We start from the raw sequence: 27,190 nt of genomic DNA, 5'->3' as shown, positions 1-27,190 counted from the left end.
GTGAGAAAAGACTTCTGCTTTCTGGAGGGGTTTCTTGGTCATGCTGTAGTGTTTTGGGGTCGGTGATTTGTAGACTTTTTATATTTTATTATTAGCTGATGATCATTAGGAGTTGATTAATTAAAAATGCCTTTTATTTTTATTTAAATTTCAGTTTCACTTTCTTTTCTTTTATTTTTCCTTTTTCTTCCATATTTGTCTTTTCCTTCCATCCTTTTTTTTCTGTCTTATGTCCTTGTTTTCCATATTTTTAAATTTCATTTTATTTATCTTTTTTCATTTCTTTTCTTTTCTTTCTTTTCACATTTTCTTTCTTTCATATTTCATGTTTCTTGGTCATGCTGTAGTGTTTTAGGGTCGGTGATTTTTAATCTTTTTATATTTTATTATTAGCTGATGATCAATTAGGAGTTGATTAATTGAAAATGGCTTTTCAGATTTTCATTTAAATTTCAGTTTCACTTTCTTTTTCTTCTTTCATTTTATTTCTCCTTTTCCTTATGTTTTCTTCCATGTTATTTGTCTTTTTTCTTTCTTTTTCTTCTCTTTTCTTTCTGTTTTCGTTTTTCTGTCGTTGATTACTTTTTTTTCTTTCTCTTTTTCTTTATTTTCTTTATCTTTTTTCTTTCCTTTTCTTTTTAAATTTTCTTTCTTTCATGTTTCTTGTTCATGCTGTAGTGTTTTGTGGTCGGTGATTTTTAGTCTTTTTATATTTTATTATTAGCTGATGATCAATTAGGAGTTGATTAATTGAAAATGCCTTCTCAGATTTTCATTTAAAATTCAGTTTCACTTTCTTTTCTTCTTTCTTCTTTATTTCTCCTGTTCCTTTCATATTTGTCTTTTCCTTCTATGCTTTTCTTTCTTTTTCCCTATTCTTTTTTCTGTCTTATGTCCTTAGTTTTTTTTTATTTTTCTTCCATTTTCTTTCTCTTTTTCATCATATTCCTTTTTTTATCCTTTTCTTTCATAATATTTGTCTTTTTATTATTTTTCCTTCCTTTTCTTTCTTTTTCCCTTTTCTGTCTTTTTGTTTTTGATTTCTTTCTATTTTCATTTTCTTTTTGTCCTTTCTCTTTTTTCTTCATTTTATTTATCTTTTTTCCTTCCTTTTATTTTAATTCTTTTTACATTTTCTTTCTTCCATGTTTCATGTTCATGCTGTAGTGTTTTGGGGTCGGTGATTTTTAGTCTTTTTATATTTTATTATTAGCGGATGATCTATTAGGAGTTGATTAATAAAAAATGCCTTCTCAGATTTTCATTTAAAATTCAGTTTTTATTTCACTTGTCTTTTTCTTTATTTTTTATTTTTCTTCTTCCCTTTTGTTTCGTATTTTCTTTTTCTTTATTTCTTTCCTTGTTTTCTTTATTTTTCATTTTCTTTATTTTTCCGCTTTTCCATTTTATTTATTTTCACTTTGTTTCTTCATTTTCTTATTTTATTTTATTTTCTTTCTTTCTTCTATCTGTTCTGATTAACTTTTTAAAGTTAATAAAAATATTTGAGTAATCAGTGTAAAAATGTATCTCTTTTCCTGTCATTCCTGTTAACTTTAATAATAATAATAATAATAACAACAATTTAATAAACATTTAAATAATTGCTTTTAAAATGTAAATTTAATTTCCTTTATTTTTTTCTATCATTTTATTTCTTTTTCTTTTTATCTGTCTGTCTGTCTGTCTGTCTATCTATCCCTTTTTCCTGTCACTCCTGTTCTGATTACCTTTAATGATTTAAACATACAATTTTAAAGTATTTTTTTTATTTCAAATTTCTTGCAATAATAATTTAGATATTAAATGTTACTTCTACTTTATTAATATTTTGTAAACAATTGAATAATTAACTAAACTTAATGTTTCTATAGTTTATAATTATTAAAAAAGAAAGATGACTTTTCTGAGATGTAAAAAATTATATTTATAAATTACTTTTTCTTTTTTTTTCCTCATTTTCTCCATCGGCCAGGGTTTCCTCCGGGTGCTCCAGTTTTCCCCAGTCTAAACACATGCACAATAGGTGAATTGGATTAACTAAATTGGCCACAGTGTATGAGTGTGTATGTGTGTGACTGAGTGTGTACAGATGTTTCCTAGTACAGTGTTGCAGCTGAAAAGACAGCTGTGCAAAACATTTGCTGGATAAGTTGGTGGTTCATTCTGCTGTGGCAACACCTGATGAATAAAGGGACTAAAGCTGAAGAAAAACTAATAAAATAATGATTTTTTTCCAAATATTGCTTCCGAAATCACATCTCGTGTTTCTTTACAACCTATCGTGACTTGTTAATTAGTTACCTACTGTTCTCACAATTACCTTGGTGATAAAAATATCTACCCTGATTTATCCATTTTTTTAATAATAAGCTCTGGCTCCATTTCGCAATTCCGTTTCCATGCCAACAAGATCAAGGTAAAAATTTACACCAGTCAGAACGGTAGATAAACATGAACACTAACTAATTAACAAGCCAGACGCAGCAGTCACACTCACTGTGGATTGGAAGATGAAGACAAGAAACCAGTGCTTCAACAACAACAACAACATGAAGCCTAGAAAATATATAAAACACAGAGGTGACGAGTTCACCGATATTACTCAGAGAAACTGCATTTTATTTACAGATGTAATTGTTCATTAATCAGAGTCAGACGACAACAGTGTGAGATGCAGATTTCACACACCAGCAGATCACGTGGAGATGAAGATCAAGAAATGACCTTGATCTGTGTTCTGGGAATATGATGATATGGAGGAGTGAATTAATTTTAGTTTTGAAGCTCTTCAAGAGATAGCTCACATATTATTAATATTATTATCATTATTATTATTATTTCCTTTATTTAGCCAAGAGATCACATAGAAATTTTAATTTAGTTATTTATATCTCTGTGGTTGTTCCAAACCTGTTTGAGTTTCCTGAACATGAAAATATATTGCATAGTCTAAAGCCCGACTGGTTTTTAAATAATCCTAAATGATTGTAGAATGTCAAACTGCATGAGCATGATCCGTCACACTGTAAGATCTCAGCTGATCTCAGCTTAAATTTTTCACTCATTGTCATGGGCGTTGCTAGGCCTATTTCCTCTCAACCCCACAACAACTTTTGCGTTTGGCTCATGCACTGTACGCTAAACGATCTCCTCAGTCCCCTTTAAATTTGATTTCAATTTGAGAAACCGGCAGCAGAATCCAGCTCCTCTCCGTCTGGTTTTTATTTGATCACCGAACCACTGCCGTGTACAACGAGTGGACAAGGTGTGTATTTACTGATAAATGGTTATAATATCTGCTTATTTGCAGTTTTTTGATATAGATAACCTTGTATCAGGCAGGGCAGTGGCGCAGTAGGTAGTGCTGTCGCCTCACAGCAAGAAGGTCGCTGGGTCGCTGATTCAAGCCTCGGCTCAGTTGGCGTTTCTGTGTGGAGTTTGCATGTTCTCCCTGCGTTCGCGTAGGTTTCCTTCGGGTGCTCTGGTTTCTCCCACAGTCCAAAGACATGCGTTATAGGGGAACTGGGTAGGCTAAATTGTCCGTAGTGTATGTGTGTGTGTGTGTGTGTGTGTGTGAATATTTCCTAGAGATGGGTTGCGGCTGGAAGGGCATCCGCAGTCTAAAAACTTGCTGGATAAGTTGGCGGTTCATTCCGCTGTGGCGACCCCTAAAATAATAAAGGGACTAGGCCGACAAGAAAATGAATGAATGAATAACCTTGTATCACCTGTATCCCAATGTCATAGAGGAGCAGTCGAATTTCTCTGCGTTTTACCATTTTCTCCAGCAAAAAATATAAACTCTTAACGAGCATGTCGCTATTTTTTTTTCAAATGAACAATAAAAATGAATGACTTTACAGTTTGTGTGGCATTAACAATACCACACAGCGACAGAAGCACTTAGAGAATGTACTCGTTTAACTGTCTCTGTGAGTCACTGACAGAGATAGAAGTTTAGTATTAAAAAAAAATACTTATTATTCATTCAGATCGTGAAATATGTGAAATTATAATGGCCTCATGATGATCATGTTTATGACAGGTTTATGACAACAAGTCACCTTTGATTAAAAAAAGATATAACTCACCTAATGACAGTTAACTCTTTTCCTGCCAGCCTTTTTTATTAAATATAAATATAAGTTTTTTTTTTTCTACAGTAAACAGGTGGGTTGAGCCTATTTGGCTTATTCAGAACTCAAATGGCTGCGCCTGTCTATGATACAGTGGAATACTAGTATAAAACCCTACCATATTAAACAAACAGAAAGTGTATTGCTAATAAATTACTACGTATTAATGTAGTATTAGGCTTATATTGTTATATTGTGCATTGTTATTCTGCTTAAATCCTTTAGGGTTATTTTTTCCTCGATCTACACACAGCCTCCCATATTGCCAGAAAAAAACAGAATTGTTGACATTTTTGCAGATTTATTAAAAAAGAAATGGCGATAAAGTATTTAGACCCTTTCAGGGTTCAACGTTAAGGATTGTTTTTTTTTTATGCGGTTGAGATTTTACCTTCGCTGGCAAAATTTTCACTGGCCCCACCAAAAAATAAATGATTAGCCATTTAGTATAATTAATTAATAATAATTTAATAATTAGTGATAATAATAATATTAATAATAATAGCTATATCTTATCCACATTTTAAAAAATAATGTCATTTACTATTTAAATATTTTTTTAATGTTTATAAATGTATAATGAGCAAAATGTTGTTTTATGCAAACTCAGAGCAGTATGCAAAAGGTGCAGTTAATAAATTGTAAATATAATAATTTAGTTATTTATTAAAATGTTGCCCCTAAGTTTAAAGGGCGTGGGGGGAGGGGGGTGGTTGGGGGAGGGTGGTCGGTGGAGGTTGTGGGCCCCTAATAAAAGCTCTGAGGGCCCCAAATGTCCATGGGCCCTTAGAATCAACCTAACTTTCAGTACGTTCAGTAACTAACCATCTATCAGTAACTAACTATTCGAACGTCTCTCACGCTGGCCCCTGGGCAATCAGGCTGACTTTATTATTGAGCCCTGCCTTTGCTGTGACATTCACACATTTAACTCATTTCTTCTGATCATCCTTGAGATGGTTCTACACATTAATTAGAGTCCAGCTGTGTCTGATTATCTGATTGCACTTGATTAGGAAAGCCCTACACCGGTCTATAGAAGACCTCACTGCTCACAATGCATGTCAGAGCAGATGACAATCAGGAGGTCAAAGGAACTGCCTGAAGAGCTCAGAGACAGAAATGCAGCAAGGCGCAGATCTGGCCAAGGTTATAAAAACAATTGTGCTCCAATAGAGCACCTTTAGGATGTGGTGGAATGGGAGATGTGCATCATGGATGTGCAGCCGACAAATCTGCAGCAACTGCATGATGCCATCATGTCAATATGGAGCAAAATCTCTGAGGAATATTTGCAGGAGCTGGTAGAATCTATGCCAAGAAGGAGTCGTGCAGTTCTGAAGGCAAAAGGGGGTCCAACATGGTAGTGGTAAGGTGTATCTAATAAAGTGGCCGGTGAGTGTAAATAATTTGTCTGGTAACATGATTTGTTATTTTTGTAACAAATAAAAGCAGGCAAGGTGAACATAAATCATCTTCCAAGACAAAAAAAATAAATCTAACCGACCCCAATCTTGCGACCAGCAGCACATAAAAGCACACTTCAGACTTCAGAAAGTCAGATATTTGGCATGAATGGATTTATTCATCACTGGTGATTTATTGATTAATTGCGCGGCTCATGTGTCTGATCAGCTGCCAGACATGCGGGTTGATGCTGTTGGATGTGAGTGACTCTAACAGACATCAGAGCATGTAGCACAGCGGCAGAGCGTCTGACAGCACAGTGTGTTACTGCAGACCAAAGCTGTCATCTATTTCTAATCCACTGTTACACAACACTGATGCTTCCACGGTCGTGACTGAAGGCCAATGCAAACTCGCTCTTGTTTAGAGGACTCTTCTAGGGCCAATCCAAACTCAACTTCCCTTTAGCTATTGAAACAGTGTGTGAAAGAGAAGGGCTTCAAACTTATCCCTAAGAAATAAAACAGCACTAAAACACCAGCACACATCATCATACGTCATCGTGAGCTCTTACTCCATATGAGCTTGACGACAGCAACTGCGGTAGTTATTCCAGTAACATTCATTTTGGTATACATCTTCAGAAAAATCACCAAAGGCAACAAAATCATGTTATCATAACGATATAATGTGGCAATAAGCTCATAACTGTATTGTGTAAATCCACCAAAGGCCGCTGTATACGCTTTAAGATCTCAAAGTTCTCTCGCGAGTGCAATTAGCGCCTGCTCTTCTCACTTAAATCCACCAGAGGCCCCTGACGACTGACTGACTGATCGACTGTCCTACCCTAAACACAGCCGATAGTGTTTTGAAAAACATGGATTGACCCGCCCACCCACTTTCATAAACAAATTTTTTCAAAAGCAATCCAGAAAAAGAAAAGCCCTTGCGGCAGCCTGATTTTTACCACATTCTCAGTTTTTTACTTGTTTATTTTATCATTTACCATTTGTTTTCGTCTTACCTGCTTTCTGGAACCGTTCTTTACCAGACTCGAACCCTGTTAACTTAACTCTGCTCTGTGCCTCAAATCGTCTGGCATACGCAGCAAGCCACTGAACAAACTGGTAACAGAGGAAAAGCCATCCACAGGGAGGTAAGTGGTCAGCAGCCTAGCGTGAAAAGGAATGGCATCAATACCACGCCGTAGCATTCGTTTTAAAGGCGAAATGCACTCATACGTTCCTCTGGCTACATAATTCTGATCTCCAGACATGTATTTATGGCTACATTTTCTCTCACAAGTAGCGCCTGCTGTTTTCATGTAAATCCACCAAAGGCCGCGGTGTACAATTTAAGATATTAAATTTCTCTCGCGAGTGCCATTAGCGACTGCTCTTCTCGCGTAAATCCACCAGAGGCCGCTGACGACTAACTGACTGTCCTACCCTAAACCCAGCCGATAGCGTTTTGAAAAACATGGATTGACCCAGCCGATAGTGTTCACTTTCCTAAACTCAACCAATGTTTTCAAAAGCAATTCAGAAAAAGAAAAGCCCTTGCGGCAGCCTGATTTTTACAACATTCTCACCGTTTTTTACTTGTTTATTATATTTTTTACCATTTGTTTTCGTCTTACCTGCTTTCTGGAACCGTTCTTTACCAGACTCGAACCCTGTTAACTCAACTCTGCTCTGTGCCTCAAATCGTCTGGCATACGCAGCAAGCCACTGAACAAACTGGTAACAGAGGAAAAGCCATCCACAGGGAGGTAAGTGGTCAGCAGCCTAGCGTGAAAAGGAATGGCATCAATACCACGCCGTAGCATTCGTTTTAAAGACGAAATGCACTCATACGTTCCTCTGGCTACATAATTCTGATCTCCAGAAATGTATTTATGGCGACATTTTCTCTCACAAGTAGCGCCTGCTGTTTTCATGTAAATCCACCAAAGGCCGCGGTGTACAATTTAAGATATTAAATTTCTCTCGCGAGTGCCATTAGCGCCTGCTCTTCTCGCGTAAATCCACCAGAGGCCGCTGACGACTGACTGACTGTCCTACCCTAAACCCAGCCGATAGCGTTTTGAAAAACATGGATTGACCCAGCCGATAGTGTTCACTTTCCTAAACTCAACCAATGTTTTCAAAAGCAATTCAGAAAAAGAAAAGTCCTTGCGGCAGCCTGATTTTTACAACATTTTCACCGTTTTTTACTTGTTTATTATATTTTTTACCATTTGTTTTCGTCTTACCTGCTTTCTGGAACTGTTCTTTACCAGACTCTACCCTGTTAACTTAACTCTGCTCTGTGCCTCAAATCGTCTGGCATACGCAGCAAGCCACTGAACAAACTGGTAACAGCGGAAAAGCCATCCACAGGGAGGTAAGTGGTCAGCAGCCTAGCGTGAAACGGAATGGCGTCATACTACGACATAGCATTCATTTTAAAGACGAAATGCAGCCATACTTTCCTGTATGGATGAATGTATATATAGCTAAGTTTTCTCTCACAAGTACCATTAGCACCTGCTGTTTTCATGTAAATCCACCAGAGGCTGCCGTGTATGCTTTAAGATCTCAAATTTCTCTTGCGAGTGCTATTAGCGCCTGCTGTTTTCATGTAAATCCACTAAAGGCCGCGGTGTACGCTTTTTAAGAACTTAAAATTTTCTCGCGAGTGCCATTAGCGACTGCTCTTCTCGCGTAAATCCACCAGAGGCTGCTAACGACTGACTGACTGTCCTACCCTAAACCCAGCCGATAGTGTTTTGAAAAACATGGATTGACCCGCCCACCCACTTTCCTAAACTCAACCAATGTTTTCAAAAGCAATCCAGAAAAAGAAAAGCCCTTGCGGCAGCCTGATTTTAACCACATTATCACCGTTTTTTTTACTTGTTTATTTTATCATTTACCATTTGTTTTCGTCTTACCTGCTTTCTGGAACCGTTCTTTACCGGACTCAAACCCTGTCATTATGGTCAACTCTGAAGCTCTGTACAAGACTTTTGGCCAGCGGAGAAATTAAAATGGTCGTGCCCAACTGAGTCTGTTCTCTCAAGGTTTTTTTTCTTCACTCCTATCGGTGAAGTTTTTTTTCCCTCTCCGCTGTTGCCACTGGCTTGCATGGTTCAGGATCTGAAAAGCTACGCATCGATGAATTTGCTCTTCAGTGTTTGGACTCTCAGTAATGATTTCAAATCACACTGAACTGAGCTAAACTGAACTGAACTTAAACACTAAAAACTGAACCACACTGTTCCAATAACTATGACCATTTATGTGAAACTGCTTTGACACAATCTACATTGTAAAAGCGCCATACAAATAAAGCTGAATTGAATTGAATTAAATTGCTCTGTGCCTCAAATTGTCTGGCATACGCAGCAAGCCACTGGACAAACTGGTAACAGTAAAAAAGCCATCCACAGGGAGGTAAGTGGTCAGCCAAGCGCGAAAAGTAATGGCGTCAATACCACGCCATAGCATTCGTTTTAAAGTCGAAATGCACTCATACGTTCCTCTGGCTACATAATTCCGATCTCCAGAAATGTATATATGGCTACATTTTCAGAATGAGTTGCATTTATCATGGTATGCTTAAAAAAAGGGGGTCCTGACATGAACAGTGTTATGAACAGTGATACCAAAAAAATAAATAAAAGACAAAACATAAACATATTTACAGTATTATATTTATTAATATTTTTGGTTGTGCATAAAAGTAACAAATGTCCCAACTTAAAGGAATAAACTAAATATCTTGTCATTTATTTAATCGTTTGTGACATTTAAACCCCACACTGCTAAAAATTATTTTTAATGTACAGCAGAATACAAACAATCGTAAAATAAAAACTAAATTACAGTGCAAGAAACCTTGACGTTACAAATGGACCATTTAAAGACGTAAAACCCCCTCTAAAAAGCTACAAAAGCGCAGAATACAGCCGTTTTTAATTATTCCACAGGAGGTTTATGAAAAAGCAGAGTGGCATACGGCTTTGTACTTATGCTTAATGTGGCAAGACTGATCATAGATCATTTGACATCTGCTTTATTAGATTAACAAACCGTTCCAGCTGTCACACATTACAGGCCGTTTCGGTGCGCAATCACAATCACTGCAGACACAACAGGACGGAGTAAAGCACAAACACCACACAACAGACTATCTGTATAAAGCCAACAGCAAGATCTCCCAGTGAAGAATCACCCTGAAGCCGGAGCCCAGGAGGACACCGGAGGCCCTTTAACACTACAGCACCCGCAGACACGCACACGTATCCTGAATATAAAAGAGCAGGAGTTACTCAAGGCACAGGCTGCATCCGAAATCACACCCTCATTGACTATTCCCTACATTAATCCACCAAAATATTATTACACTACGACCAATTTAGTTTATTCAATTCACCTATAGCGCATATGTTTGGACTGCAGGGGAAACCGGAGCACCTGGAGGAAACCCACACCAACACAGGAAGAACATGCAAACTCAGAAATACACACCGAAATGCCAACTGACCCAGCCGGGACTCAAACCAGCGACCTTCTTGCTGTGAGGCTACAGTGCCAGCTGCTGAGCCACCGTACCATCCTTGATCAATACAATATGGTAAAATTGTATCAACCCTCATGTTCACTTACAGGTCAGAAACGACCATTTTAACTAGGGATGTCCAGATCCAAATCGGACCATTTCCTTCCTATAGAGTCACCATCATGTTCCAATTACATCAGTTTGATGGACTGAAATAACCTTAGCCAGGCTCCAACCAGTAGTTTGCTGTTAATGAAAGATGAAAGGAGCACAAAAATAAAACCCATCCCTTATTAAATATATAAATAAAGAAAAGAATTTGCCTAGCTTAATTAATCATTAAGTTACTGAATTTCAAACATTATAAAATTTAATTAAATATGAGACTCACCTTAATGAGTTATTACAATGTAGCGAAGCTCATAAAAACGTTTGAATATTAATAATAACACGTTATTATTCATTTATGTATTCATTTTCTTTTACGGCTTAGTCCCTTTATTAATCTGGGGTCACCAGAGGAATGAATCGCCAACTTATCCAGCATGTTTTTATGCAGCGGATGCCCTCACAGCCGCAAGTTGCAACCCATCACTGGGAAACATACATACTCATTCACACACACACTCATACACTACGGTCGATTTTAGCCTACCCAATTCACCTGCACCACATGTTAATGGACTTTTGGGGAAAGCCGGAGCACCCAGAGGAAACCCAAGCGAACACGGGGAGAACATGCAAACTCCACATAGAAATACCCAGCCATGACTCGAACCAGCGACCTTCTTGCTGTGAGGCAAACATGCTACCCACTGCGCCACCACGTCGCCCAAGTTATTATTTTATTATGAATATTTGTAAATATTTGGCTTTATTGCTAATGTGTTATTATTGTTAGTGTGTAAAAACAAGCGATCCCCGTGGGCTCAAACATTTAATAATGGCAACAAAAAGTTATAGAAAACACAACCATTTACAACATGCATGTATGAGAGAGAGAGAGAGAGAGAGAGAGAGAGAGAGAGAGAGAGAGAGAGAGAGAGAGAGAGAGAGAGAGCGAGCGAAAATTCAACGTCAATAACCTAAAACCAACCGAGAAAACTGAATCGCCTTGTTTTAACAAAGAGAATCATAAAATAGCATATCTGCTTAGGTATGTGACTTGCTAACTCCCGTTGGGGTGATTTTGTGGGTTCCTGAGGCTGCTTAAAAAGTTTGTGACAATGAAATGTGTTTAATCTTACTTCATTGGTTACAACTACTTTTATTAAGTAGAACAAATCTTTTTTTGTTCTTCATTTAGCTTAAATTGAATTATTAAAATTAAAAAAAGTAAAAAAAAAAAAACAATTTAATAATTCCAAATAAAAACAACAACAACAACAACAACAACAACAACAACAACAACAACAACAACAAATAGAATGAAAAAGAATAAAACAGATAATAAAAAAGGAATTTAACAGATAAAGCTTTAAAATAAATAAATAAATAATAATAATAATAATATTAATAACAACAACAACAACAAAAACAAGAATAATAATATTTAAAATGACACTAAAATAGTTAATTTAGTTCCTGGTTTCTCTAAATTGTATCTAAAAACATATCACAAACATTCTGGCTATATTCTTAGGGATATAGATGTATTCAGGACTCAGGCTGTGGAGGTAAAATAAGCAGAGGTGAAGGTCCAAACCTGCAGTGAAGGGTTATAGAGAAATATGAACTCACACAGTCAGACAGAAGAGCCAATGTGCACAAATACCAGTACAGAGAGAGAGAAACCTGGAAAAACAAGTCAAAAGTCAAACAATGCACCGAAATAAACCTGATAATGATGCATACATGGTCAGGGTGGAATTATTGCATCACCAAGCAATTTTATTTTGTTTTTTTAAAAGGGCAACATATTTTAGAAATAGTTTGTACTCATTCACATCCTCCAGTTCATTTAGAGAGTTTACTGAAACTACAAAAACAGGCGTATAAAACATCACGTCAGGTTTGCATTGCTTTTTGGAGGAAAATCTATGTATTAAAATGGTATTAAATTTGGTGCTAAATGCAGCTGTATACATTGACATTTATATTAAAATATTTCCATATGAATATTAAAATGCAATATACAGTTCTGTGAAAGTTTGGACACCCTATCAGGGCAAGGCGATCCAAATAGTGTGACCAAAACATCAAAAATACATTTGGTTAAATCGAAAAACAATCGCTATAGTTATGAAGTGATGTGCGTCTGTTCAATAAAGCACAAGCTGCAGTTGAAGTTTGCGCAGAGCGTGAGTCACACCTGACATTAGGCGAGTGGAACGAGCAGCCAAAAATATTTGGATACTTAATCTTAAAGGCTTCTCAACCTCATGTTTCTGTTGCAAAAAACAAAACTGCTGCAACTGAACAAAAGTTATGTCAACTGCACGCTAGTTTGAAGTTCCAAGCTTATATACCAAGGCTAATATACACACTGGATTAACTACAGCAGCGAGCCATTCACATATCGAATCTTTTCCGCGAGCAAGTTCCTAATTTTCATTGTAAGAACATGTCAATTTGAGCGCGCAAGCAGAGCGATGCGCTCTCGCCTTCCAGACGCACAGAGTAGAAAACATCTTACGCCATATCGGTGAGATTTGCGCGTGGCTTTCAGTGCAATGTAAACCAAAGATATGTTAGACGAATTTTTACAAAGATTATGTATGTATAAACGCATTTGATAACAGTTAATCTAAATACTTTAAATTTACATCAGACGTGACAACCGTGAAACCATGATTAATCTTTAAACTATAAATCGCACAACCAAAATCTATAATTGTTGCATCTATAATTGTTATGCAGTTCAAAACATAACATATATGTAACGTCGGGGAGTGACACTCACAACAGAAGGTAAGATCCACATGCAGGTTTATTCAAAGTCAAGCAAGCGATGGTCAATCAGGTGCAAACAGATATATGCAGACAATCCAGAATCGTAGTCGAATAACAGGCAAAAGGCAGGCGGCAGACAAGGACAAAAGGATAAGCTAGGCTAATAACCAAAAACACGGCAAAGGCAGACAAAGGAAACGCGTTGTAATGTCACTGATACAGCTAACAAGACTCAGCAAACTGGAAGGGTAACTGAGTGGTTTAAGTATGGTGTGTTATCAGTCTTTGACAAGGTTCAGCTGGTGAGTGTAATCAAGCGAGATGAATTAGCAGGCGTGCATGTCTGGAAGAAGTGCATGTATGAATATGTAGTCCTGGGAAATGCGGAAGTGAAGTTTATGATTATAGTGGAAACCAGCGATCTCCGGAGAGCGATCGCTGGTTATCGTAACAATATGAATGTGTCTGAATGTAGAAGAAGTGTACTGAAGCAATGCACAGCTTTGGTTGAGCTTTGAATTACTTTGGCTACAGTTGTATTTGGGTATATTTGTATTTGTGTAAAAAAAAAAAAAAAAAAAAAAAAAAAAAAAAAGTGGCTAATTCATTTGAATTTGTACAAATCTAATTCGTACAATTTAGTACGATTTGCTCATCCCCCAATGACGGTTGGGTTTAGGGGTGAGGTTAGATGCCATGCCTCCTTTTTAAAATCGTACATTTTCGTACGACTGAACTCGTACGAATTAGCCACTAAACTGCCAAAACTTAAAATACTTGTGTTTTCTTGTGAGACCAGGCTGACTGGCCCCCATGACAAAACGAATTGAATAGCCCTGCCCTATGAAATTAAACTTTTTCCAAATCAGGAGGAAAAATCTGATCTTTGGCAAGTCTTAAAATGTGAAAAATAAAACTTCAAATGAACAACAACATATTCATACTGACTGTGGTATTAAAAAGAATAAATCAGGCACTGCTAATCAAATGCCTGAACTGATTATTCTTCGTTGCCCAGTAACTAGGGATGTAACGGTGTTGTAAATACCGTCATACCGCAATATTAAATTTTTTCGATATTACCGAAGTCGCATGACTCGGTAAAACTATAGGTCTTCAGAGAAAATTTGCTCAGGCGAATGAAGCGAACGGGAGGTAGCTGAAACTTCATTTCCCATCAGCCCCGGAGTGGCCATAATCCTTTGCGGTCTGTTGTCGCTACAGATCCAGTAATGCGGAAATGGAGTGTGCTGCTAGTAGCGGAGATGAAAAAAAGATGGAAATGATCGAACCTAAAGCAGTGTTGTCGCCGCGAACGTTCTGATCAGCTGTGTTGTGGCGCGCGTATTGTAAAGCGCCGAGGGGGGGTTGAGCGCGCATACTCAAGAGAGGTGTTGTCGCGCGCCTACTGAAGGGCTGGACTGGACGGAGGTTGTGTCGCGTGGCGGGGGCACTTTTGATCGTTTTGGAAGGGCATTTTCTATCCAAGACTAAAAAGGGCATGTGCACTGCACAGGTTGAGCCCTATGTGTGCACGTACCTGCAAGTTGGGGAATACGACTAATAACAGTCATGGGGACTGCAGAAACACAGCACACTGTTCAGATTGATGCAGACATTGACTTGTACCGCAAAGAGACCTCTATCTCACTCATGGTTTGTCTTCTCAAGTGGGGGAAAGACAATGCACAACGTTACCCCACTGCTGTCAACATGGGCCAAGTCATATCTCTCTTGTCCCAGAAACCTCAGTCCCAAATGAGAGGGGTTTTTTCTGTTGCAGGGGACATTGTAAATACCCAGAGATACCAGCTTTTACCAGATTATAATTATATGATAATTTTTCTTTAAACCCATCTCTATCTAAGTGAGTGATTAAATGTTAAATGTGATGAGTTTTCAACAATACTAAATTGAAACTTTATTTTTTTACATGGTTTAATAATTTTTTTGTTATTAAAATTGAAGTTCCTGTTTCAAAGCTAACAGATAGATGGCTAATTTGTATGTCATTGACACTTTTGGCACTTTTTTGGAGTATTTTCAAAAGTTTTTTTTTCCTGTAAATGATTCAATAAATACCGTACCGTGACATTCATACCGAGGTATTACCGTACCGTGAAATTCTGATACCGTTACATCCCTACCAGTAACGCACAATCTGTGGTTGGGTTTTCAAAATAAAGCTCCCACATACGTAGTAAGTTAAATACAAGCTTTAAAATAACTAATGGAGGGAAACTAATATTGTTTTCTCACTAAAAAACGCTGTTGCTTATAAAACACAGCTTGAGGGCGTGCATCTTAATGATCTCCGAGCTACAGGAGCCTGGGTTCTCTTGATGTAAAGTCCGGATAAATGACCTAAAGTAGGCATGCATGCAAATGCTGAGGGCGTTGCTTTTGAGTGTAGTTTGTTGTGTCCTCTGATTGGTCCACTGTCCACCGGGGTTTTATACTCATGGAATTTAAATGATAACAAGTAAACAATGGTCTCTGACGCTCACGATATGTCCGTTTTCTATATATTCTATTATTTTACTATGCTTTGGTATACCCAAATTTTCATTAAAGGGCACCTTTAACTTTTTAGTTTTACAAAATTTAAGTTTTGTAAAACTTAAATTTTACAAATTTACCCCCCAACTAACTTAAGTTTAAGTGTTGGAAAAACTGTGGCAATCAATGGCTTTCCGTTTCCAGCATTTTTCAAAACATCTTCTTTTGCATTCAACAGACGAAAGCAACTCAAACAGGTTTGTGACTGGTAAAAGATGGGTAAATAAAGATACACTTTCAATTGTGTGTGAACTATCCCTTTAAAATACTTAAAGTGATGCATTTTCCCCGCACTATGTTTTTAATATAAAAGATAAATGCTCAACAATCTACCCATGAAATCTTACATATGGATTTATGTATGGCAATATGCCCGAATACAAATAAACAACCAAAAGACATTAAGACAAGCAGAAACAGCCGCATCATGCATAAACATGCAGACAAACTCAGACAATAAATCGCACGGCTAATAATAACCTGCTCAGTGAAGTGCAGTTATGCTGGATCCTCAACTCATATTAATCAACATTCATATCAGCCTTATCAACCCTCCATAACATGTTGTCATACAGAAAATCAAAGCCTCCTTCGATTATGTGTGTGTTTGCTCTGTTTATCCATGTAATTTCCCAGCATCTAATTGTGAATAATCTGCGATAATCTGTGTCTGAATGGAGCGCATCGAGTACCTGGATTTCATATGCGCCGTCTCTGAGTGTCATTTACCAGTAATTTAGCCAGTGTTATTGATGCAGTGGTCATTTGAAAAAGCAATCATGCGAGCGCAGAAACGATTAAAGACAGAAGCAGAGGACGCTGGGGGAAGGAGGGTTTGTGTTTGCTGTTATCATCGCTCGTATTAAAACTCACTTATGTTCATTATTCAGTTCAGCAGGTTTGAATCTGGCAAAATGAATCTAATGTGCAATTACATCAGAATTGGGTTCAGAAAGGGCAACACACACACACACACACACACACACACACACACACACACACACACACACACACACACACACAGTCCAAAAATCTACCCTTGGCTTGTTATAAAAACTAATATTCTAACTATTATGGTTGAGTTATTATATTTGCAGTAATAACAATGATAATAAAAAGGAAAATTTATTCATTCATTCATTCATTCATTTTCTTTCTGGCTTAGTCCCTTTATTAATCAGGGGTCGCCACAGTGAAATGAACCGACAACTCATACAACATGTTTTACGCATAGAATGTAAAATATCCGCTTGTTAAGAGGTGACATGTTGGTGACTTATGTAATACTGTTTCCGGGTCCAAGCCGCCATTCGAGTTGAGAAATCATTCGTTTATGATTACTTTTTATTCATAATCACACATTAAAGTTAATTTTACATAAAGTCAGAGTGTAAACTGGGCTTGCTGCATAACAAATACCAAAATTTTTAACAATTTATAAAAAAATGAATCACTTTCTGGCCATTGGATATTAGGCATGGACATATACATTGCCATTGTGATTTTCGAAAGTATTAAATCGCTTTGTAAACGTTTATTATTACCATTTCATGAGTCTCCCCATTAAGTTGAATAGAGCACTTGGACGCAGAAGCCACTTTGCGTGACGTCACACTTAACAAGCGGATATGGACGTAGTATCCGTCACGTGACCCAAAGGTTTCTGATAACTGCAAAAGAAGCTACAAGTTGAAAAAAAAAAAGAAGCTACAAGTAGGCGCGGCCAACCTTCGCCATTTTGTTCGCGCGTCATCGCACCCACAGTGGATATCAAACAAGGGCAAAGAGGCGGAGAGTGAGCGGAGCTACAGACACCCGCTGGCATTTTGCTTGACCTAGCTTAGACAGACTTTACTTTGGGAGAAACGCTCAATACTTTATTACCTCTGACTCCTTTGTATTCTGTCCACATGTGCTTGGCTGTACACTATATCAATAAAGTGTTTAGACTTTTAAAAACACAGTTGTAATCAGAGGTGTGGACTCGAGTCATGTGACTTGGACTCGAGTCAGACTCGAGTCATGAATTTGATGACTTTAGACTCGACAAAATATAAAAAGACTTGCAACTCGACTTGGACTTGAACATAAATGACTCGGACTTTGACTAGGACTTGCCCCTATTGACTTGTAAAGACTTGCTGCTTCCCATGAAAAGCCCAAAGATAAAAAAGTATGTTGACATGGACCACTCTCTCTCTCTCCGCGTTTATGTGTGTGTGTGTGTGTGTGTGTGTGTGTGTGTGTGTGTGTGTGACAGCATGCGCGCGTGTGTGTGACAGCATGCGCGCTTTCGGCATGACATCCAATCGAAGCACGGTAGATTGTTTTGATTCGACAGTATCCAACGTGACTACTATGAGGCGCCGGAGTGGACAAAAGTCAAGCGAACGCAGAGAGAATTTGAATTTGAGATCGAGCCAATACTCGCGTGCCAATACTCTGTCTCTCTCTCTCTCTCTCTCTCACATACAACATACACCTCTCTCTCTCTCGCTCGTGCATTCAGTCTCTTTGCGTTCGCTTGACTTTTGTTTACGATGGCGTCTCATAACTTTAGTGCTTTTTGCTCTCACGGGATCCTCCTTTTAAACTTACCCTTCGCTAAGCAACGCCCAAAAACCGCCACCCACCAATCGCGGCTTACCAATCGTGGCTACGGACAGGGGCTCTGTCAAGCTTTCGAGCGAGGGAAACAAGCCAAATCGTTGCGCAATTATTGGATTGTGCAAATCTGACACCCGCTATCCTAAACGTTTGGACTGGGTGGTGGAATTTTTTCCCTTTTCAAAACCTAAAGCCCAAGAGGAGAAATGCCAGCGTGGATCAAGCTGTGTGAGGGGCGGTAAAGGAGTTAACAGCTAAGTTGATTTTGTTTTCGATATTCACATTCAGTGATAGGTGGCAATAACTCACACTCCTCTTATCCTAAACAGATCTAAACTGTGTTCTTATAAAAATAATTTTAAAAAAAAGCAGGTTATGTTTACCAGCGGTCTTTTTCTTTTTTTCCCACTTGATATTATAAGCACTGCTTAGTTTAAACCCTCGCCATTGTAACGCATATAAATACATACACTAATATTTGCTGGGAGGAAATATCTATTTGTTCACTTCTGTTATTTATACTTTGATTTGCATTTCAATTTTTTTTCTTCCACTTAACTTCAAATTTGAATAAAAACTGGATAAAGAGCACACAACATGCTGACAGTAATAGGTACTGTACACTGTTATGGGTCAATGATGCTAATATTCGGCACAAATCTATCAGTTTCTTAGGTTATTAGATTATTTTATAATTTCACCTCTCCTGCTGTGCATGAACTATGCTGTTGAATGTTCAGCGTATGAGGTGGCTAGGCTAACCTTGCTTCAATTTTGATAAAATTATTCTCTAATCAGTTGCTATTATGTTGTGAATATACCCCTGTAATGTATACTGCATTCCTCTTTTGTCTGGCTTTCTCAGATATCTCACCTGTTTGTCAAAAATGACTAATTAAATCCTTGGGAATGTCTGACACCAGCGTATACACACTGTAATAGATGTGCCAGGCATGAAAGCTTGACAGGCGTAGCAACAGTAACTAAGGAGGGCGCGGCTTAGCGAAGGGTTATTCCAAGAATGTTGATATGGTTTCTTTCTTGCTTTACTATTTATTTACAATACACAAAAAACTAAAAGGTTAAGGTAAATTCTTTAATAAATTCTAGTGTTTTTGAGTATTATACTTGTTGTATACTTGTATTATACTTATTATAGTAGTATTAACAATAGTGAACAGATAAAATACAAAGTGTAGTTTTACTACAGTAAAGTGTAGTGATTTGTAGTATAAAATACCCTATATTGTAAAATAATACAGCACTGGGTAATTTGTTTATATTACACTTGTGTTACCATAGCAACTATAGTATTACCACAACTGATCAATTGAAGTTCTGTACTGTAGTAGGCTACTGTTCAAAACACAGTACATGCCAATATACGTGTTCAGGGGCCCTGTGGAACAGCTTTCCTCAAAATGAAGAGGAAGACATGGAAAATGTCCTCCACAATCTCATCAGCAAAGTGGAAGCCAGCAGACACTAGTTCACTTTATTTTAGCTGCCATGATAAAATGAGATTGATAGTGAGATTTATTTGAAGAGTGAATAGTACAGTAGGCTATAATACCTTATCAAGTGTTTCCTTATTTTATCACAGTTACATTTCTGCTTGCATTAGTTTTTGTTTAAATGCTTTTAAAATAAAATGTATTCTTTACATCCAACATCTATTCCAGGGGTGCCTTATAGTGGTGTAAACCCCTTTACAAGGGGTGTTTCCCCTGTGTAAACTCTAGCCATCCCGATATGATTTTGCTGTTGACATTATTTATTTAAATCTACTTGCATAAATGCAATACAATGCAATATTTCAATAAATAAATAGCAGCCACTAAATTATTGTGGATTGATTGGTGCCACTGATGTAGCTGGCCTCTTCTGGCCACCCCTAAGCAAATTTTCAGGGGGGCACCACTGGTCTATTCTCTGTCTTTAAGTGTTTGAAACTGAAAATATCTCATCATATAAAACAACCAAAAATGTTATGGCTTATTAGATTAAACATTTAATATACAAGTCTATTTTAGTATTTTGGGTATTGTTATTAAACAGTGCAGCAATATGAATCATATCAAAAAGCATGAAAGGAAGAGGGAACACGACACAAATTGTGAGTCTGCATATAATCTCTGAGAGCGCTCAAGAAAATTTGTGTGTGAGCAGTGCATATTTGAGAGCGAGAGAAAATTTGAGAACTCGCAATCAGTTTTGTCCACAAACAGAGGAAATCCGTGCACGAGCATCACACAAGGTAGAGAGCAAAGCTCTTCAACGTTATGTGAAGAAAACAACGTTATTGTTTGTATGAAGTAGCCTACTTCATTAACAATATGTGCTACCATTTTATATTGCTGCTAGACGGATTCGATCTCCATCTCTTTAGCACACACGAGATTCAATTGACAAAATTCCAATTTCACTCAATTTAACTTTGCAGCATATACAGGAGTTGGTCTACTTCTACCACATTGAGGTTATGTAATTTTGGTTAATCCCAAGTTGATCACCGAAGACATAACATAGCACAACTAAACTTAATGAATTAGACAGCAGTAGACCTGCAATTTCTGTGTGATGTGAGGCAAAATGGACTCTTTTTTTTTTGGTGGAACTCGTTCTTGTGCATTATGCTGTGGAGACGAGACGCAGCACTGTTCAGTACTTTTTCAGAAAATTGCATTTGTATTTTTATATATCTGAGCAATGTTCTTTCATAAAAAAGGTTTGTTTAATTAATACAGATCTTACAACCATACCTAATCTGTATATATTTTATTTTTCTGTTAAAAAGACTCGAAAAGACTCGAAAAACAAACTGCAGGACTTTGGACTTGACTTGAGACTTGTTGCCTTTGACTCGGGACTTGACTCGGGACTTGCCTGTCTTGACTCGGGACTTGACTCGGGACTTGAGGGCAATGAATTGAGACTTACTTGTGACTTGCCAAACAATGACTTGGTCCCACCTCTGGTTGTAATACATGGAGCCGCTAAACATTGTTTTTATACAGGAGGAAAACCTGGCTATTTATGAAATCTAGGCATAAAACTGTATGACAACGCTTCAGATGACTGTTCTAGAGTGCATTACAGGTCTAAAGAAAAATATAAGAAAAATACGGTTTACAAGTGTCGAGTGTTTACAAGGAGCTCCGAGTGGATGCTTTGTGTTTACCTTATGATAAAAGTTGTTGCACATCCACCGGTTCCTGCCTCAAAATGAGTTTAAACCACTTGTACATTAAGGAAGCGCTCAGAAAAAAACAAAACACCAGCGAAGAAACTTAGCACAGAGGAACAAAAACACCTGTCAGCTAGCGTTTCAGAAGTGTTATTGTAGACCAACAGAAACAGCATGCAGAAGTATAAATGCACAGCTACGCACCATCGCCGATCAGTTGATGCAGAAGTATAGACCAGGCTTAAACCTCACTACTCTGACCTCAAAAGCTGCTCTAGCGTCTATGTTTTCATCAAGTACCACCTCCGAAAAAAATTGTCTCTCCAAGTACCACCAAAATGAGCAGTATTGAAATACAGTAGCGTAGTAGGCCCAGTAAAGCAGCTACAACTCTGCACAGTTAAAAAACGTTGCAGATTACCTCAGAAATATAGGCTATATGTCATATATGGCACATTGTATACATAAGTTTTGATACATTTTGAATTATATGTAGCATGTACATGACATATTTCATTCCTCCGCGTACCACTAGAAGGAAGCCCGCGTACCACTAGTGGTACACGTACCACAGTTTGAGAACCACTGTGCTAGAGGCCATAGTCTTTAGCCTTGTTAGAGAAACCGACTCCCATACAAAGACTCGTCAGTTCGATCCCAGCTCAGACTGGGTTGAGTGCAGTAGGACCAGTGGGTTACACAAAGGCAAAAAGTATGGCTATATAAATTCAAAACATTATTTTAAAAGATGATCTTACTGAAACAGGCGGCGAGGTGGCGCAGTAGGTGGTGCTGTCGTCTCACAGCAAGAAAGTCGCTGGGTCGAGCCTCGGCTCAGTTGGCGTTTCTGTGTGAAGTTTGCATGTTCTCCCTGCGTTCGAGTGAGTTTCCTCCGGTTGCTCCGTTTTACCCCCACAGTCCAAAGACATGCAGTACAGGTGAATTGTCCGTAGTGTATGAGTGTGTGTGTTAATGAGTGTGGATGTTTCCCAGAGATGGGTTGCAGCTGGAAGGGCATCCGCTGCGTAAAAATGTGCTGGATAAGTTGGTGGTTCTTTCCGCAGTGGCGACCCTGGATTAATAAAGGGACTTTATTATTAATAAAAATTTATTAATTAATAAAGGGACTTTGTTCAGGCCGACAAATGCCTGAAATCACAGGCAAATCGCTCCTAGTTCAGACTGCGTGATATTAGCCCCGATTTTGGTTTTGAGAAATTGCCGACAAATGCCTGAAATCACAGGCAAATCGCTGCTCGTGCACATGAGTGACAATCACACAGTATGAACTATCAAAGACACGATCTGAGAGAATTGCCGATGAGTCTCCGATGCCTGTGAGATATTTGGCATGCTAAATATCTGGAGCTGTCAGCGATTCAAATCATGCCACGTGAATTGAGTTTTGACTGAAAATAACATCAGCGATTGCCTACAGCCAATGAGAGAGCAGTATTCACTTGTGTGTGCGTGTGTGTGTATACCTGCTGCAGGCCAGCGGGAGGCTGGGGGAGAAGTTAAAAGCGCTCTTTTTCGGTTTATTTGGACCCACGAATTGGAGGAAAAACTAGTGGAGGTTTGACAGGACTCAGGAGCAACCGTGTCTGTTTGACTTTTCATACAGGAAGAAATTAGTTTATTATCAACGTTGAGGAGAAATGGCTAATTCCCTTTAAACCCAGGTGAGCAAACATGTACATGTTCAACCCCATTAAATGCTTCTTTCTCATTATGTAGTTAATAACAAAAGATATACTACTTACTACTTGTTGTTGTTGGCTGTGAGACGTAGTTTGGACGAAGTTGTCGGCGATTCTCCCTATTGTAAAGTCATGCAATGTGAAAGTCCCTGTCGCCGATCCATCTTGCAGTGTAAACAAAGCAGCGACGAAACGCAAGCCCAGATAGTCATGCAGTGTGAAAACATCTGTGACACGACTACTTTGAAAATAATGCAGTCTGAACTCGGCATAAGCCGACAAGAAAATGAATGAATGTACTGAAACATTACCATAGAGATTCACATTTAATCAGAAAGCAGGCAGAACTGCATAATAAAAGTACGCAAATACTAACATGACATCATGCAAATACTGTCAGGCTTGTTTTATTTTTTTAGTAGCATGATTTGAAACTTTGATAAAAGGCTTTGGGCTTGATGAGAGCGAGTGTGAGTGTTTTCTGTCTGTGTAGGAGGTGATGTTCGATGAACTCTGAGAAAACTGAGTGTGAAAGTCTCAGCCTGCTGCATTGTGGGAAGTCTTGAGTTAATTACACACACATCTCTCTTTCTCTCCTTCTGTTTACGGTCTGCAAGAACTGTTGACGACACACCGCTAAATTACAGGAGTCCATTATATGGTGCAAAATATCCCGTAATGTGTTGTTGTGGGTGTTTGAATTGTCTTTCAGCATAAAGCCAACGCGAAGATAAAGCGTGGCATTTCTGGCCATGGAGATCTGCCTTAAACAATGCCTCTCTCAGCCTGGTATCGCTATCAAAGCAGCACGGTTTGCTTGTTTGGAGGAGCACAACAGCAGGTTTGGTGTTCTCCTTTTGTTTGTGTAGGCGCCTATAAACCTAATGCCGCTTTCTCACTTGTAGGCTCCGTTCCAAAGCCTGCTGATCTGCCCACATATACACTCCTGAAGATCCTAAAGGTGGGCAGAGGAAGCCAAACACACCTGCTTCACCTCATTCTGATCCCGTTCGCTTCCTAATGTCCTACTTTACAATCATTATTTACTACTATGAAATACAGATGGCTCCAAAATAAGTGTTGATGATTTGAACTATTTTAGCTTTATAATGAATATTATGCATTAGGGTTTTATAATATATGGTTTCAGCATTTATATGTGATCATTCACAATAGTCTCATCGCAGGATATGCAATAAGTCTGGATTAAGACATTTCTGGGGCCTGTGTAATGATTTTAAAAACAGTAAGACATAAGAAACTGTAACTTTCATGATGGGAATCTTTCGTTTCATCACATCCCAAAGGTGCTCTATTGGATTGAGGATTTGGGGACTGCAGAGTCCATTGTAGTACAGTGAACTCATTGTCCTGTTCAAGAAACCAGTCTGAGATGATTCATACTTTATGACATGGAGTGTTATCCTGCTGGAAGTGGTCATCAGAAGATGGGTTTACTGAGGTCATAAATGGATGGACATGGTCAGTAACAATACTCGGGTAGGCTGTGGCATTGACACGATGCTCAATTGGTACTAATGGGCCCAAAGAATGCCAAGAAAATATCCCCCACACCATTACACCACCACCACCACCAGCCAGAACCACTGATTCAAGGCAGGATGGATTCACGCTGTCATGTTGTTGACACCAAAACAGTTTTCTGTTCTGAGCTGACAGGAGTGGCATCCGGTGTGGTCTTCTGCTGCTGTAGCCCATCTGCCTCAAGGTTGGACGTGTTGTGTGTTCAGAGATGCTCTTCTGCAGACCTCAGTTGTATCGAGTGCTTATTCGAGTAACTGTTGCCTTTCTATCAGCTGGAACCAGTCTGGCCATTCTCCTCTGATGTCTGGCATCAAAAAGGCATTTGCGCCCACAGAACTGCCGCTCACTGGATATTTTCTCTTTATCACACCATTCTCTGTAAACCCTAGACATGATTGTGCATGAAAATCCCAGTAGATCAGCAGTTTCTGAAATGCTCAGGCCAGCCCGTCTGGCACAGACATCCATGCCACATTCAAAATCACAAATCACCTTTCATCCCCATTCTAATGCTCGGTTTGGACTGCAGCAGATGGTCCTGACCATGTCTACATGCCTAAATGCATTGAGTTGCTGCTAAGTGATTGGCTGATTAGAAATTTTTGTTAACGGGCAGTTGCACAGATGTACCTAATAAAGTGGCCGGTAAGTGTGTGTGTGTGTGTGTGTGTGTGTGTGTGTGTGTGTGTGTGTGTGTGTGTGTACACTAATTAACATCTTTAATACATATTAAACAAGAAAAATAAATTAAAAATTCATTAATTTTATATTTATGTTTCTGTTGATTTTTTTTGTTTATCAAAATTTTATTTAATATTTTCCCTCAACATATTAATTTGGTCATATTGGTCATTGGTTTCTCTTGCCTTATTTCAATGTTATTATATTCTGTCTTATTTTTACCTTGTCTTACGTACAGCACTTTGGTCAGTCTTGTGACTGCTTTTAAATGTGCTCTATAAATAAATGAACCTGAACTTTGGTGTTCTCATTTTTGGACTGTGATCTTCAGTTTATTTTTTGTTAGATTCCTTCAAAATGTAGCTTTTGCTTTTTGCACATGGATATTATTGTAAAGGTTCCTGTAGAAAATATTAATTTAAAAAGAGAGATCTGTGGCCAAAAGAGAGAGAGAGAGATCACAACAGGGCCGGAGTGGGACTCATTTTCAGCCCTGGAGTTTCAAGACCGGCCCACCTCAGCTCACGACTGTCTAGATTAAAATAAGGTCATTTCCAATTCAGTTTCTAGTGACACTATCACGTCTTTTTCAAGAAAACAGCTGCTTTAGAAATTCAAATGTTCAAAAGCCCTAACAGTATTATATGTCTTAACAATAAAAATGAAAAAAATAAATAAAATTAAATTTTCAGGTGAGATTCGAACACGGGTCGGATGGCGTAGGAACACAACGCGTTTACCACTGGTCCACTTTAGCGTTAATACAACGTGAAAAAAAAAAAAAAAAAAAAAGTATTGGACTGTGAGCTGCAAGACACTATTACTTTCTATTGATGGCTTAATCTTTTTCTCCCCTTTTTAGATTTCTGATCAAGTTATTTCAGATTTATTAATGTAGTGAATCATCTGATTTTTATTGAGCAGGTGTATTATCCATTAATATTAATTATTCGAATTCGCTGTTTGGGGTCAAATGATGATAGTTAACGTTACATCATCATTAACGTTAGTTAACCTGCAGGCTGCATTTTGCTTACGGGGCTGCGAGAAAATAAATAAGAAGAGCGGCGCTGCGGCAAAATAATGAATAAAAAGAGTGAAGCTATGGTCAAATAAATAAATAGATGAAAAAAGTGCGACTGCTGAGAGTGCAAGCAGCGAGGGACACCGGCCCTCACGCCAAAAAAAACGGACCGGCCCACCGGGAATTCTCCCGGTGCTCCCGATTAGCCAATCCGGGCCTGGATCACAACATAATCGATGCATCTACGCTGCTCCTTTGCGACAATAAAGTGCACAAGCAGTTATGTAGATTAAACTGAACTCAGATTAGTTAGATCAAATGATCTTTAACTAGCTGTTATGAAACCAATTTAAGCGTGGAGGTTAGGTTCGGCTCATTGAAGTGACTTTAATCCCCGCGTTTTTTAAACCACTTTTATGAAACAGCCCCCTGGTTTGTGTTCTGTAAACAAGTGAAATCTCAAATTGCAAACTCAAACCTGTATATTTAATCTCTGGCAACTTCAGCACTGCCGTTTCCTCATCTAGTTTCAGCATTGCTTCACTTCTCTAAAGTGCATAACATTTCTCTGATCTCAGGTAAGTCAAACGGCAGGCAGGTGACGTTTCACACCGAGCATGCTCACTGCGCACTGCTGCAGCCGACAGATTGTGTCACTTCCTCTCCCAGCAGGAAGTGGAAGTGGGTGAGTGAGCAGTAATAAGGCGGCGCGGGAGCGGATCAGGGAGGTTTAATCAGGCACGGCGGAGCAGGACTCAGACGGTTCATCCATCTGTCCACATAACAAACTTTTCACCTTCACAGAGAGCATTTTTATCTGCGTGATGGAGGACGAGACCAGCTCCTGGACTGATCTACACTCAAAAAAAATATTTTTACTGCTTGTTCAAACTAGGGCTAG

The 27,190-nt window shown here is 38.4% G+C and overlaps 1 protein-coding gene across 7 annotated transcripts in view; it reads right to left on the bottom strand.

Moving 5' to 3' along the window:
• unc5ca (unc-5 netrin receptor Ca) overlaps positions 1–27,190 on the bottom strand; it is a 467,777-nt gene that overhangs the window by 431,761 nt on the left and 8,826 nt on the right. Inside the window, exon 3 of one of the 7 annotated variants that reach the window (XM_073951920.1) lies at positions 11,835–11,888. The exons of the other annotated variants lie outside the window; for them this stretch is intronic. The gene's annotated coding sequence lies outside the window, so the exon portion shown is untranslated. The remainder of the gene's footprint in view (positions 1–11,834; positions 11,889–27,190) is intronic. 7 annotated transcript variants of the gene reach the window in all.

The sequence above is a fragment of the Danio rerio genome, chromosome 5, assembly GCF_049306965.1.
Source record: "Danio rerio strain Tuebingen ecotype United States chromosome 5, GRCz12tu, whole genome shotgun sequence".
In the NCBI taxonomy this organism is placed as follows: Eukaryota; Metazoa; Chordata; class Actinopteri; order Cypriniformes; family Danionidae; genus Danio; species Danio rerio.
Note: the sequence above shows the minus strand (reverse complement) of the source record. Positions and strands in the feature narration are given on the sequence as shown.